The sequence below is a fragment of the Lithobates pipiens genome, unplaced genomic scaffold, assembly GCF_037356315.1.
Source record: "Lithobates pipiens isolate NorthernLeopardFrog02 unplaced genomic scaffold, aLitPip1_a1.2 Scaffold_13, whole genome shotgun sequence".
Lineage (NCBI taxonomy): Eukaryota > Metazoa > Chordata > Amphibia > Anura > Ranidae > Lithobates > Lithobates pipiens.
This window is the reverse complement of record NW_027507718.1, coordinates 303,302,570-303,318,369: the sequence shown is the minus strand read 5'-3', so window position 1 is coordinate 303,318,369 and position 15,800 is coordinate 303,302,570.

Below are 15,800 nucleotides of genomic sequence, written 5' to 3'. Positions count from 1 at the left end.
AATTTATAGGTAAAGTTGATCCGGGGAAAATCCGATTGCCTCTCGGGGGATCGGGAAGGAGTTTTTTCCCCTGCTTTAGCAAGTTGGATCATGCTCTGCTGGGGTTTTTTGCCTTCCTCTGGATCAACTGTGGGTATAGAATTGGGTATATGGGCTGGTATATGTATGTGTGTATGTGTGTGTATGTGTATATATATATATATATATATATGTATGTATGTATGTGTATATATATATATATGTGTATGTGTGTATATATATATATATATATATATATATAGTATATTTTATTTTATTTTTTTTTATTTATTTTTTTTGGTTGAACTGGATGGACTTGTGTCTTTTTTCAACCTGACTAACTATGTAACTATGTAACTATGTAAGGATGGAGCCATGCTTTCATGTTGTTTATGCCATATTCTGACCCTCCCATCTGAATGTCACAGCTGAAATCGAGACTCATCAGACCAGGCAACATTTTTCCAATCTTCTATTGTCCAATTGCGTCAAGCCTGTTTGAATTGTAGCCTCAGTTTCATCTTCTTAGCTGACAGGAGTGGCACCCGGTGTGATCTTCAGCTGCTGTAGCATATCTGCTTCAAGGTTCAATGTGTTGTGTGTTCAGAGATGGTATTCTGCATACCTTGGTCTGCCCATTCTCCTCTGACCTCTAACATCAAAACATTTTTGTTCACACAACTTCACTGGATATTTTCTCTTTTTCGGACCATTCTCTGTAAACCCTAGAGATGAGAGTGCATGAAAATCCCAGTAAATTAGCAGTTTTTGAAATACTCAGACCAGCCCGTCTGGCAACAACAAACACGCCTCTGCATTCAAATAAAGGCGCTGCCTTGGCTGGGAAGCAGTGATTGTTTTTATTTATTTATTTTTTATTTTAGGCTTCCAAACTTAGACATGAGATGTAGGGTCGTATTGACCCCATATCTCACTGTAAATAGGTCCGATCATGCCATATTCCTATTACAAGGGATGTTTACATTTCTTGTAATAGGAATAAAAGTAATCAATTTTTTTTGTGTCAAACAAAAAAAAAAAAAGTAAAATTAACAATAAAAAAAAAATAAAAAAATTAAAAGGGCCCCTGTCCCGTGAGCTCGTGTGCAGAAGCAAACACATACGAAAACGGTGTTCAAACCACACATGTGAGGTATCGCCGCGAACGTTAGAGTGAGAGGAATAATTCTAGCCCTGAAACTCCTCTGTAACTCAAAACATGTAACCAGTAAAAAAATGTAAAGCGTCGCATATGGGAATTTTTAAATACCAAAGTTTGGCGCCATTCCACGAGCATGTGCAATTTTCATCTTTCACATTATGCAAAAAAATTGGGCTAACTTTACTGTTTTTTTTTTTTTTTAAAGCATGAAACAGTTTTTTTTTCTGAAAAAAACGTGTTAGAAAAATTGCTGCGCAAATACCGTGCAAGATAAAAAGTTGCAACGACCGCCATTGTATTCTCTAGGGTCTTTGCTAAAAAAACATATATACCGTATATACTCGAGTATAAGCCGAGATTTTCAGCCTCTTTTTTGAGGCTGAAAGTGCCCCCCTCGGCTTATACTCGAGTCATCGCTGTCTGCCCGCTCGATCAGCGTGTCGAGCAGACAGACAGCGGCCATTCTAGAATTCAAAAGCCGCGCCTCCGGCTCCGCCTTCGCCTGTGATAGGCGGAACACTGAATTTCCCAGCAGCCTGTGTTCCGCCTATCACGGGCATCGTCTCATCCTCGTACTACGGACGAGGATGAGACGATGCCCGTGATAGGCGGAACACAGGCTGCTGGGAAATTGAGTGTTCCGCCTATCACGGACATCCGATAGGCGGAACAGCAGTCAGTGGGAAATTGAGTGTTCCGCCTATCACCGACGGAGGCGCGGCTTTTGAATCCTAGAATGGCCGCCGACGAAGAGCTGAAGGACGGAGGCTCGGCTCGGGACGGGACGGGCCGGGCCGGGACGGGCCGGGACGGGCCGGGCCGGGCCGGGACGGGATGCAGGCTGGACGGGACGCAGGCTGGACGGGACGCAGGCTGGACGGGACGCAGGCTGGACGGACACAGGCAGGCTGGACACAGGTAGGCTGCACGGACACACACACACACACACACACACACACACACACACACACACACACGGATGCATGGACACACACACACACACACACACACACGGATGCATGGACACACACACACACACACACACACGGATGCATGGACACACACACACACACACACGGATGCATGGACACACACACAGGGATGGATGGACCCACAGGGATGGACGGACACACAGGGATGGACAGGCATGTCTCACCCTCGGCTTATACACGAGTCAATAATTTTTTCCAGTTTTTTGGGGGTAAATTGGGGGCCTCGGCTTATATTCGGGTCGGCCTATACTCGAGTATATACGGTAATGTTTGGGGGTTCTATGTAATTTTATAGCAAAAATATTATGAATTTTACATGTGGGAGAGAAATGTCAGAATTGGCCTGGATGCAAAGTGGTTAAGGGGAACCCCGCACCAAAATTTTGAAATAAAAAGGCATGGGATCCCCCCAAAAATCCATACCAGACCCTTATCTGAGCACGCAACCTGGCAGGATAGGGGGGCGAGAGAGCGCCCCCGCCCCCCCGGACCGTACCAGACCACATGCCCTCAACATTGGGAGGGTGCTTTGAGGTAGCCCCTTAAAGCACCTTGTCCCTATGTTGATGGGGAGCTTATATGAATCCGGAAGCCCCCTTTAACAAGGGAACCCCCAGATCCCGTTCCCCTCCCGTGTGAATTGGTAATGGGGTACAAATGTACCCCTACCATTTTACAAAAAAAGTGACAAAAAAGTTAAAAAAGACAAGACAGTTTTTGACAAGTCCTTTATTAAATTCTTCATCTTTGCGCTTCTTCTTTCGTCTTCTTTCTTCTGGTCTTCCTTTGGTGTTTTTCTTCTTCTCCATCTTCTTCTTCATCTTCTTCTTCCTCCGCTCTTCTCGTCCCGCATCTTGCTACAGGTTCTTCTCCGCGCCGTCTGCACAATCCACCTCTGTGGGAGTCTTCAGCAGTGTGATGCTCCACTTCTTCTGATGCCGCGTACACACGATCAGACTATCCGCCAGACTTTGCAGCGGAGGTCCGCCAGACTTTCCGAAGGAGCGGACCTGCCCACACATGAATGGACTTGCCCATACACGGAGTAAAGTCCATTAATTTTGAACTTGGCTCCAGGTAGACGGAACTAGCGAAGGAAGTCAATGTTGCCGTCTCCATTGGCGAGATTGACACCTCGTGAGCACCGTCACCTGGTATGGATTTAAAGGGGAACCCCTACGCCAAAAAAACGGTGTGGGATCCCCCCAAAGTCCATAGCAGACCCTTATCTGAGCATGCAGCCCAGCCGGTCAGGAAAGGGGGTGGGGACGAGCGAGCACCCCCCTCCTGAGCTGTACCAGGCCACGCGCCCTCAACATGGGGGGGTGCTTTGGGGAAGGGAGACCCCATCCCTTATGATGTCACAGTCCCGGAGGATGCTGGATCCATCAATAATCACAGTGAATCGCCAGTGTGAACTTCAATGACTCCACAGCCGAGCAGCATCCATACTCATTAAGAGGAACAGAGGCCAAACATAGTGTAAAACTGTTTACATACATTTTTATTGAAAATAGCCAGGTACTTACAAAGGTAGGTTAAAAACACCATGTAACCACATCAAGCAGTTCTTCACGAGCTTCCAATCAACGAGTGTAATGGAGTCACTGATCAAGTCCCTCCCAATGCCTTTCGTCATCAAACAGCGCCTTCAGGGGAATGGAGCACCTATACTGCCCCAAATAAGGACTGCAAAGCTGCAATATACTGAATTTCTGTTTTTGTTTTGGGATTTAGATGCACTAATAGGGCAAGTTTCTCCACTTTCTAAGCCTGCCTGTTGGTCTTGGACGTACCTGAAGTTCAGGTGTGCATAAATTTGTCATTATCAAGTTACAGTGGATATACAAAGTCTACACACCCCTGTTAAAATGTCAGGTTTCTGTGATGTAAAGAAATGAGACAAAGATAAAACATTTCAGAACTTTTTCCACCTTTTTCCACCTTTACTGTGATCTATAAATTGTACAAGTCAGTTGAACTAAAATCTTTTAGGTGGAGAGAAGTAAAAAGAAAAAAGAAAATAATAAGGTTGCATAAGTGTGCACACCTTTAAACTAATACTTTGTTGAAGCACCTTTTTATTTTATTACAGCACTCAGTCTTATTGGGTATGAGTCTATCAGCATGGCACATCTCGACTTGGCAATATTTACCCACTCTTCTTTGCAAAAGCACTCCAAAACTGTCAGATTACGAGGACATCTCCTGTGCGTAGCCCTCTTCAGATCACCCCACAGATTTTCAATCAGATTCCGATCTGGGCTCTGGCTGGGCAAATCCAAAACGTTAATCTTCTTCTGGTGAAGCCATTCCTTTGTTGATTTGGATTTATGCTTTGGGTCGTTGTCATGCTGAAAGATGAAGTTCCTCTTCATGTTCAGCTTTCTAGCAGAAGGCTGAAGGTTTTGTGCCAATAGTGACTGGTATTTGGAACTGTTCATAATTCCCTCTAACTTGACTAAGGCCCCTGTTCCAGCTGAAGAAAAACAGCCCCAAATCATGATGCTGCCACCATCATGCTTCACTGTGGGTATGGTGTTCTTTTGGTGAGGTTCAGTGTTTTTGGGCCACGTCACCAAAAGAACGCCATAACACCTAACACATTTTCCCACATGCATTTGGGAGACTTCAGATGTGTTTTTGCAAAATGTATCCAGGCTTGGATGTTTTTCTCATCTTTTCATCAATTTTGGAGAGATGTCCAGTTCTTGGTAATGTCACTGTTGTACCATATTTTCTCCACTTGATGATTACTGTCTTCACTTCAGTTACAAGAAGGTGTGCACACTTATGTTAGCACATTATTATTATTATTTTTTTTACTCCCACCATAAAAGATTTCAGTTTGTTTTACAATTGAGTTGTACAGTTTATAGGTTACATTAAAGATGGAAAAGGTTCTGAATTGATTTATCTTTGTCTCATTTTTTACATCACAGAAACCTGACACTTTAACAGGGGTGTGTAGACTTTTTATATCCATTGTGCACAAACAGAAAAAATACCAACCTACGACCTACAACAAAGGAAAAATTGCTATACTGGGGATCACAGGAGGTAGCAGTATTGTTTTGCAACCATTGTGACACAACAGTCTTGTCCCACTGTCCTTTGTCGATGATCTATTCACTATGACTGCATATATGCACATGCAAGGCCTCTTATGGGGTCACTGAACTTAATTTTTTGGACTGTTTAGGTTATTACCACCAATCAGTGAATGAAGCGCTGTACAAAATTATGTACAACCTTTGTAAAGTGGATATGCTCACGATACGCAATACCGCTTATAGCGCCGCTCAAGGTGCTCTGGTAGATCAGGTGTCTGACGTATAAGTCTAATGCTTAATACAGAAAGCAGGGAAGTATGAGCGGATGAAAGACCACTAGCTAAATAGGTGAAAAGAAATGCCTCCTGAGCTCCATCTTTGTTGTATTTCACCCTACCCATCAGGGCTTAATCATGGAGAACACAATGGGCCGTGCAAACTGCATCAGAGACAGGGCTCAGGAGGAGCTCAAGGCTGAGGCCGTTCACATTTCTTTCCACCTGTTGAGCTACTGATGTGTGGCATCTCTCATCCCCTCATACTTTGTTAAGTAGAGTTGTGAATCTTTCATACAGTTCAAAAATAGTCACGCATTTTATACATGACACATTTTGGCCACGATTTATACTTTAACCATTTTACATTTTAATTTATGCATTAATCATTAAATTTACACTCTAATTCAATTGACTTTTTTTTTTATATTTTTAAAATTTTTATAATTACTTAAATTTACACTTTAACCACATGTAACACTTAGCACCAGATGCAGTAGATGCAGATTCTAAGCACGGCAGTTAAATAACAGATATGTGAAAATAGTTCTGCTTCATTTGCACTACTACTGTGTTGTAAATAAATGGTCAGGCAGCAGGAGGATGTAGAGTATGATAACAAATTATTGACATTGTGATACAAATGTTTGCCATACACAGGTGATAAGCTTTCATGTTTTGCACAGGAAGCATTAAAACAAATATTTTTTTAATCAGGCTTTAAATTCTTTATATAATAGGGAGAGCTTGTTCACACTATGCGCAGTGACCAGCATTTTTCTACAATGGAAAAACAAAGGTCAACACTAGACCACATATAAAAAAAATTTCTATATGCCCCGTTCACACCACAACACTAATGTGATGTGCTTCGCGGTGCAGTGTGGAAAAATGCAACATTTTCAGGATCACACTAGATGGCACCGCATGTCACTGCACATCGTACTTTAGTGCAGTAACATGAATGTCACTGTGACACTTCAAATAAAATTGGGGGAAAAAAAATCAAGCAGTTCGATACGTTACATTGTGCATCACACAGCAAAAAAGCTGCATTTTACTATGCAGGATAGTGTGAACCTAGCCAAAGGCTGGTTGTACACACGTAGATTACTTTCATTCAACCTTCATTTAGCTCCTGATTGGATTCTTGACATAAACAGAACTTCATTTTATGCACTATGCATAAAACTGTCAACATTCACTTCTCAAACTCTCAGACTGAAGATAATATGATAAATTAACCCTACTATTTTCTTTAATTAAAATTTGCATTCTGAGAAATAAAAAATAATCGCCAACATTAACTTCCGTTCACTATGAATACCCAATCTGCCCAAGATCTTACGCAATCTTGGGCAGTGAAAAAAAAAAATGTATTATTAGTTATTTAAAGGTAACTAGAACTAGAAGAGGGTGCGCCTCCCTACGCACCAAAAGGCTACTTACACTTAACCTTTATTTTAAATCACAGAAGGTATGTAGATGACCATAACAGATATCCTTATAGGGTGAGGTCAATGCCACTACATATGAACCAGAGTTCTACCCCTATTTATACCTACCAAGTTTAATTGGTAAAAACTTCTCTTGATATACACATACAGACAATATGAGGGTAATTACAGTATATCCTCTTATATTCAATATAAAGGAGAGATGGGGGTGCATTTGTCTATCCTCCCATCTATTAGCCACATATGAAAATGAGATAAAAAATAAAAAAGAGAAAGTATAATATCTTACTGAAAATATGGGCTATTTGTCTTCTGCCCTATGAAAATATCTATCTTTCAGATATGTTATATGGGTACACTCTTTTATGTGGACACAGACCACCACTAATGGATGTGCTCCATATATCGCTATATCGACAAAAAAGCTTCTCTATTAATCAAGACTGCATTGACACAAGGCATATCTCATCCCACAAAAATGAAGGGGGGGGGGGGGGACGTGTCAGGACAAAAATTAAAACATGTTAACCTAAATGAAAATAAAGTCAGAAGGTGCTCCCAAAATCAAATCACCCAAATTCAACATGTTTCACTCTTCAAATACAACTTCGCCAAAGGTAAGAAAGTAAAAGAAAATTAAGAAAATGAGCAACCAGAGTAGCTGACTGTCGAAGTATTATCAATATCACAGGCTTTTGTATATTTGTTATTCAAAGATAACATAATGTCACCTCAAAGCAGAACTTCACTTGAATAGGAAATTCCGCTTCTTTGCATCTTCACTAACTTCACTTTAATAATTTTTGGGGGGGCAGGGGTACCTGGTGGCCATCTGAATGGAAGTTCAGCCCCCCCTCCTTGCCCTGCAGCCTTTTGGGACACATCACAGGTCCCAGAAGACTGCAAGCTTATTCACAAAGCACAGTGCGACTTGCGTATACACAGTGGGAAAATGGCTGTGAAGCCACAAGGCTTCATTGCTGGTTTCCCTTACTTAAGATCCCAGCATGTGGACCCAAAGCCGATTGAAGAAGGTGAGGATAACGCTGGATCCCTGGATTGGTAAGTGTCCTTATATTAAAATTTGAATACATTTTTCCTGGGAGAGACTGGAGCTCCTCTTTATTTACTAATATGTACTTGAAGCGGCTTCTACTCTTTCAGTAAATTTAAGTATAACTAAAGGCAAAACTTATTTTTTAGTTTTGGACAGAGTGGAGAAGGATTAGAACTCATGTCAAGTTTTGTTTTCTCTCTGAGCCCCCAAGGTTCACCTTCTCTATTTTTCCTGTTTACTGTTATCATTGAAAGTGAAAGTAAAAGAAAATCACACATTTTGGGTTGTCCCCAGGACAATAATAGAGGGGAATTCTTCCAATAGGGGCACTATTTCTGATGACAACCAAGGATTTCCTCACTTTGGAGGGATTTCGTCTCACTTCCTGTTTTGGCTATAGGACAAGAAGTGAAGGGAAATCTCCCCAAAGTGAGAGAATCCTTGGAGGTTAATCAGACACGCTAAAAAACCCAACAGGAGTTACAACCCTCAATTACGCAATCCAAAATGGAAAAAAAAGTTATACAAGTGTAGCGCCCTGCTCCTGATGAGCAGACGCTATTGTTTTTTTTTTTAAATGTAATTATTTGAAGCTGTAGTTTAGCTCAGATTCATTTCTCTAAAGTTTCCTGGTTTCTGTACCAGTTCAGCTGGGTTGCACTGATTCCCACCTGACCGTAGGTGTCATTGTCACCGTCAGTGGGTGTGGAACAGCAGTAGGCTGGATGTTTTGAATACCGCCTCTTTCTCAGAAATGGTTCAGTGGGTGTGGTTTCCCTGCTGTGCATTCTGGAAGAGGGTATTTAAGGTACTGACGCCATTTTTCAGGGTTCGTCCACTTTGTTTTCCAGGGTCCGTGATCCCAACCCCAGGGCCCTCCTGGCCTGGGGTCTGTGTCGCATGGTCTTGCGCCTGGGGACTGGCTGGCCCGAGGCTTCGCAGCTGAGAGTATAGGCGAAGGAATTTCTCAGGGCCTATTGATCCAAGGGTGGTCCTGTGCTGTCTCGCCTGCGGGGAGAAGCCGAGGAGAGCTGAAGGATCCAGGGGAGGACTTTTCCTGTGGAGGACCGAGCGCAAGGCTGGTGTCTCTGGGGGAGCCTGGAAACGTACTTTGAGGACGCATACCGGATCAATATGCTTACAGTATCGCCGGGTCGGCTGAAAGAATCTGGTACTGTATGGTAGTTCTTCCTACAGTATTCCTGCAGTATTTGTAGCTGCTGACTTTTAATTTTTTTTTTTTAGGGGGTACCCCACTTTAAGAATAGGTAAGTATACAGATCTGTTTTTATACAGATTAGACAGGAAAGTTAGGAGAAGGGGGACAGAATTTTTTTTAAGACTAGTTAGACTTATGCTGCATACACACGAGCGGATTTCTCGTCGGACTGAACTCCGGATGACTTTTCAATGGAGTTCTGACGGAGTTCCGCCGAAACGGACTTACCTACACACGATCACACCAAAGTCTGATTGTTTAGAACTCAATGATGTACTAAGGGACTAGAAAAAGGAAGTTCAATAGCCAGTAGCTGCCCTTGCGTTGTTTTTGGTCTGTCGGAACAGCATACGGACGAGTGGTTTTCTCGATAGGAACTGGTTCCAGCGGAAAGATTTGAAACATGTTCTATTTCTAGGTCCGTCAGAATTTTAGAAAGAAAAAAGTCACATGAAGCCCACACACGATTGGAATGTCCGACAGAATGATTCCGTCTGACCTTTTCTGCCGGAAAGTCTGGTCGTTTGTACAGGGCATTATGCAGAAATGGTCCAACGGAATCATTCTGTCGGATATTCCGATCTCGTGTGGGCTTCATCTGACTTTTTCTAAAATTCTGATGGACCTAGAAATATAAACATTTTTAAATCTTTCCACCAGTTCCTATCGAGAAAACCGCTCATCTGTATGCTGTTCCGATGGACCAAAAACGAAGCAAAGGCAGCTATTGGCTACTGAACTTCCTTTTTCTAGTCCTATCGTACGTCATCATGTTCTAAATGATCGGACTTTGGTGTGATCGTGTGTAGGCAAGTCTGTTTCAGAACTCCATCGAAAAGTCCTTTGGAGCTCAGTCCGACGAGAAGTCCGCTCGTGTGTACGCGGCATTAAGCTTTTCTTCCATTTTATCTTCAGATCAGATGAAGATTCAATCTAAAGAACTATTACAAATAAATGCAGACCGCACAGTTTACTAAATTTTTCGGTGAGGACCCACATAAGCTAAATAAACTGAACCTAACATTTGCCAAGAGTTGTTCATAAAGTTGGTAATACACAGTTTAATTTGAAGCAGTGTATAGCAGTAATAATAAGTAATTATAATATCCTATGTACTGATTATTTATATATGTCCCTAACCAGACTATAAAACTCTGAGATGCAGTTCCCCAGCACCAAGTCTGTTAGTTATTTAGTGAAATAATAAAACAGTGTTTGTTTTCAAAATCACACATTGCTAGAAATTCTGAGAATACCACATAAAGGAAAAAATAACAAAGCAAACGTACCCCCAACAAAAAAGGGATAGTTTTAAAGGCCTTCTAATAATAACAAGACACATCTAAAGTTATATAGCAATTTCTTCAAAGCGTTCTTAAAATACCAAGTGTTTGGTGTTTTTACAGTAAATAGCACATTCTAGAAAACAGAGACATGCTATTTTTACAAGAACAATGGAACATAAAACAAAAGTGAAGGAAGAAATGTAACTAATAAGTTTCTGAAAATACTTTGTAAATCGTTTATTCATATTTGGGCTGTTAATAATATTTACGTTATGAATACATGTCTTATCAAATGTATTTTTTGGTATAGGTCTAAAGATATAGTATGTGTGCATTTATTTTTTAGTGACTCTGTAGCGAAAGAAAAAGTGGTTACAAAACATGTGCCTGTGTAAAAAAAAAAAAGTAAATGCTTATTTTTTCTGCTGCCTATGCTGTCAAATGGCACCATGTTGAAGCCATGGTGTCTACACTGTCAAATGGAACCACGTCTCCTCAAGAAACTGACACTTAGGCTGGTTTCACATGTGCTGTCCGATTTTAGGTCTGCCTGTCGGTTTTTCAGGCAGACCTGATTGTACCATCCATAGCTCTCTAAAAAGCAGTGGATGCTAGCAGACATGTGCCAACTGACACCCGCTGGCATCCGATCCTGCCCACTAAAAACAGCAGATCAATTTGGATGACAATAGAATATAAATGAACAGAAGATCTGTATCCATCTGACAGACCCATAGAGAACAGCGGGGCTGTGTCCGTGTCCGCATAGCAGAGTGGACACGAACCTGTCATCCGCCTGCTCAGCGGGATGATCCCCTGCTGAGCAGGCAGATGCAGACTATGGAGATTGCCCGTGTGAAACCAACCTTAGGGAGAGATGTACCAAAACTGGAGTACTCAGAATCTGGTGCAGCTATGCATGGTAGCCAATCAGCTTCTAACTTCAGCTTGTTCAATTAAGCTTTGACAATAAAATATACCAGCAGTTTTAGTCAATCTCCTGGTCGACTGGTTTCTCCAGCTGATACAGTAATGATGCACATTAAGTCTCAAGTTTTTTTAAAGTGTGCATGATACACTGGAGTACTTGTTATAAAAGATATAGATGGCTAAGTTAGCTGTGAAAAATATGGATATATTCCTTTATCTGTCTTTACTTGGTGTCAGGCCTATAAAAGTCTAAAAAGAGTGTCTACACTAGGGCGGCCAAAACACATGACAGCAAGTCCAGAAGGTAGCTCAGAAATCAACAGCGAAGATGCTAAGTGTGCTTTGATCATGATTTTAACCCAAACCTTACCCAATACTCCACCATCCCATAGTGGACTTTTCCTTTAAATAGTGAATCTGTGATCAGAAAATCAAACCTGTATTCAAGTTAATCATTTAAAAGCTCTGTGAATAGCCTGATTTATTTTCTTGTTCACAGTTCCAAGACTAATTTGAATGAATGTCATGTATCTCTAAATTACCTAAATCAAGACTAATTTAAAGAAAGAAGTCTCACTTTAGGGTCAGAGATCGAGCTAAAGAAAGTTGGAAAGCACAAAGCTTTAAATGAAGGAAAAAAGAACAATGCAATGTGTAGTACATAAAATGGTTGTGGCTCTCTTTTAAAATGCATCACCAGTGTCACACTGTCCCTTGTAGTATCTTCATTCTAATTAATTAAGCAGATTAAATAAAATCTTTTTTTATTGTGCAGCACTTTGTATGCTCTTGAAATGAAGAAGTAACAAAGCCATTCACAAACAGATGGTTTGAGTTCCTCGTGATATCCTGTACACATTTGTTTTCAATTTGTCTAAAAATAATGGAAGAAAACACAGCTGAGGGGCCTAGTGTGACTTTTAAGAAAGGCTCAAGGCTAACCCCTTCCTTTTTTTCAGATCAGATAAGTTTACAAGTACATATGTTTGAAATCACTCCCATTCGAAAGACCAGAATGCAAGAATTCAAAAAAACTATCAAGCGTTCCATGTTTGTGGGATTGTAAGCAGCACATATTAAACCATTGAAATAAAAACAACTAAAGTAAAAAGTACAAACAATTCTATTTAGTGGTTGTAATTTAACATTTTTATTGGTGTTAATCAAATAAAATACCACATGCTTTGATTTAAATGTAATGAAACATAACCAATTATTAATAAACAAGTATGTTTAGCTCAGCCACTAAAGCCTGAGCCAATCCAAATAAGGAATAATAAAACATCCAAAAGTCTCCAATTGCCAACAACCCAGTCTGTGGCCAACTCAACACAGGACTGAAGATCAAGATTACGATTATCAAACCCTACATCAGAAAGGTGGACACTATTACCTTGGTACAAACCCAGCAAGCTTCCTTCTAAATGTGATGAAATGGTAAATGACTCATATAAATCATACATTTTGAAATAGCTCTATTAAGTAGCTTGAGGATTTTTTTTTAAGGATAAAGGATAGAGGAAAATTAAATCATGTCAAACAGGGAAGAAAGTCTAACTTGATAACAATCCTGTTTCATTAGCAAACAAATCTAAAGCTGTAATTTTTCCAAAATCATTACCTCCTAAATGCATGATTAGAATATCTGGAGCCAACCAGAATGGTAGACCCGCAGCACGCTTAGTTTCTGCATCAGCTTTAAACTTCATCCATGTGTAGCACGTTTTTCTCCCTCCAGCAGCAGCAAATGAGCTCAGTTAACCCTGACTCTAACCCTCCCTACACCCTTAATATTAACCCTCACACTAACCTTTTGTTTCATGCCTAACACTAACCCTCCCTGTTACCTAACAATATGCCACCCTGTTTCCCTATCCCTTCCAGTAATCTAAACACTAACCCTCCTCTATCAGTTACAGTAACCCTAGCACTAACCCTCCCTGCAACCCTAACACTAACTCTACCTATTGTACACATAACCCCTTGCTCACATTCTTCTCCTACAATGGAATTTTCTGCAAAAGGGAAGAGCCTTCCTTTCTGTGTCAAAAGTGAGTGCTGAGAATCTGTAATAAAATGTAACCTATTGGATGTACAGTAATGGATGCAAACCGCATAAAAAAACAGCAGCTTTATAAAATTTTCTCCCATAAAAATTGTTTCTAATAGTTCCCTATCCTGCATGCTGTGTAGTTTTTCTGTTCATGCCCAAGTTATTCCTGTAATGTGGAGCCATTAACATTTCCAGTGACTGGCAAAGTAGATTTTTTTTTAGCATTGTCTTTCAGTGGCAATAAGCATGTGGATTTCCTGTCATTTGCACCTATTTAAATTGTCCATATGCATTTGCTACAGTGAATGACTTTCAGCTTACTCTGAACAGGAAGGTGTACACAGGCAATTACTCCACTTCAGTATGGCCTTTATTGTGAACCAGCTAGCAACATAAAACTTAAGAGTCACACAAAGCATGGACATCATTAGTGAGTGCAGGGTGATTGCTATAGATTATTTTAGTTAGCTGAAAGTGCTCCTACACATTGGGTCATAAAACATCTCTTTTCCTGTACACATTGTTCTATTATTGGATTATTTGCTTATTTCTTGAGATTTTGTCTCACATCTCTGGGGAGCCTTTTTCAAGATGATGTTAGGTCATGGCATCCAGCACAATACAATGCAATCTGGAAAGTACTGATTGTACAATAAATATTGTCTCCTCCTATAGGCCCATTCAGACAAAAGATTAAAATGTAAAACAAAACTATATATAGTGTTCAGTGTTGGCTCATTAGGGGCTGCCAAAATAATTGCGTTTTTTTTCACCTCTAAATCTCTAAAATGTAGATACGCCTATATTGGATAAAAATATTTAAAAAAACCTGGCAAAAGGTACCAAAAACAAAAAAGTATTGAGGGAAGTTCCTTTCAATCCTTACCTCCACTTTAAATAATGTAATATGCCTGCTTTAGGGTGGAGCAACCTTATAAAAAGGCTAAGATTCTGCATTTAATATCAATTGTTGCATATAAAAGTTAAATATCCACTATAAATGTTTGCAATACTGTGGGTGTAAATAAATCAGCAGTCAAAGAATGCTTCATTCCCACGAATAACGATGGCTCTCTCCGTTGATCTCCGCCAAGCCGGCAGATCACAGGTCCCTCTCTGCTCACTGAGTGGGGAGGGGCTTGTCGAGCGCCGCTGGTTGCTATGGAGAGATCGGATTAAAACGGACAGCATGTCCATTTTCATCAGATCTCACGCGATCCGATCCACCAGGGACGGATGCGAACGTAGGACTATCCGTTTGATTTTAGCAGATCGGATCGGGTCGGATGTGAGCGAACATGTCACCGCTGACATCCATCGCTCCATAAACTAACATGGAGCGCCCGTTCTGGTCCGCCAACAAAACTGACAGGCGGACCTGAACGGTCTGACAGTGTGAAAGGGTTAGTGAAGTTGTTAGTGAAGTTGTCCTTTAAATTCAAATGCTGTCCAGGTGGACGTATGGCTGAACATAGCTTGAGTTTAACGATGGTGCACAGGTTCAGGCCTTAGAGGATCATCTAAATCACCTGACTGAGGGATGTGAATTTATAGTATTCAGATGATGCCACACTGCAGACAGCCTTACAACTTCCACACAAACTTCAGTGGAACGGTCATAGAAAAGTTACTGTAAAGGTACTAAGACTGTCATTCTGTGATAGAAAATATGTCTCACATGCACCACAGAGCATGCATTTGGTAAGGGCAATAGGGCAGCAGATCTACTAATTTAATTGTCAAAAATAAGTAATGTATTTTGGTTATCCATATATGAGTTTCTCAGCAAAGCTTCTGTGTCCACTTGAAAATATTCTGCAATAAAGTGACATCTGCTGTCTTCCCTGATTGCTTGTGTGATTCTTGGGATTAGGGGGGCACGGTAGAGGTGAAGCTCAGCCTGGATCTCCAAATCAATCAGCCATAACATTCACATGGAGGATGCAACTAGTAAGTCCGTGTTCACACTGCTCCAACATGGCAACCGGACAACTTCTGTTCTGACTTTGCCCTACGACTTCATGTCCGATTTCCATGTGACTTCAATGAACGGGATCCGACTTTGATCTGACCATATAAGGCTCTTTAAGTCTGGTATGAATCTTTGAGTCTGGTCTGGTAACCCCCAAAATCCATACCAGACCCTTATCAGAGCATGTAGCCCAGCAGGTCAGGAAAGGCGGGATGAGTGAGAGCCCCCCCATCTTGGACCATACCAGGCCACATGCCCTCAACATGGGGCTGTGGGGGCTTTGGGGTGGGGGGCTTTGCCCCCCACCTCAAAGCACCTTGTCCCCA